The sequence below is a fragment of the Periplaneta americana genome, chromosome 8, assembly GCF_040183065.1.
Source record: "Periplaneta americana isolate PAMFEO1 chromosome 8, P.americana_PAMFEO1_priV1, whole genome shotgun sequence".
Classification (NCBI taxonomy): domain Eukaryota; kingdom Metazoa; phylum Arthropoda; class Insecta; order Blattodea; family Blattidae; genus Periplaneta; species Periplaneta americana.
Window position 1 is genome coordinate 176,437,309 of NC_091124.1, and position 642 is coordinate 176,437,950.

Consider the following 642-nt stretch of genomic DNA (forward strand, 5'->3'; position numbering starts at 1 on the left):
GCCAATAGAAATAAACTGACAATATTGTATTGGATCATAACTCTCCCAGGATGAACCCTCAACCATTTGGAGTCTTCATGATTGTAATATGTTTTCAAAGCCAAAAATGTCATATATATATATAAGAAAATACAGTATGGATAATAACATCATTGTCAACATAACAAAGGAATTGAATGTTTCGAAGACAGTAACGTTGAATAATGAAGAACTAGTGATTTTATAAACAAATATATTCGGTACGTTCTAACCACTTTGACTGATGAACGTATATTTAGAACGTACGTGACTTCTTGGTGACGCTTGTTCTAGAGCTAACGTGGTGCGTTGACAGAAAATGCAACTTGTCAGTCAGTACTTACATTTAATATTAAAAACATTTATGCACGAAAATTGGAGTGATATGGGTCACAAACGAGGGTGAATCTCTTAATTAAGCTGTACACATCCCAACATTGAGAGACCCATTGGCATGGATGGGCAACTTGTGCTCCGAAACTGCTAAAAAACCTTGAAAGAGAGAAAGACAGACGGCGCCAGCCACAGCAGTTACAAGTTGTTTGTAGTTTCGCTGCAAAAGCAGTTCACTGCCACGGTGCGCTCTGGCGGCTCATGCAGGTGGTCGTGATATCTACTCCACGA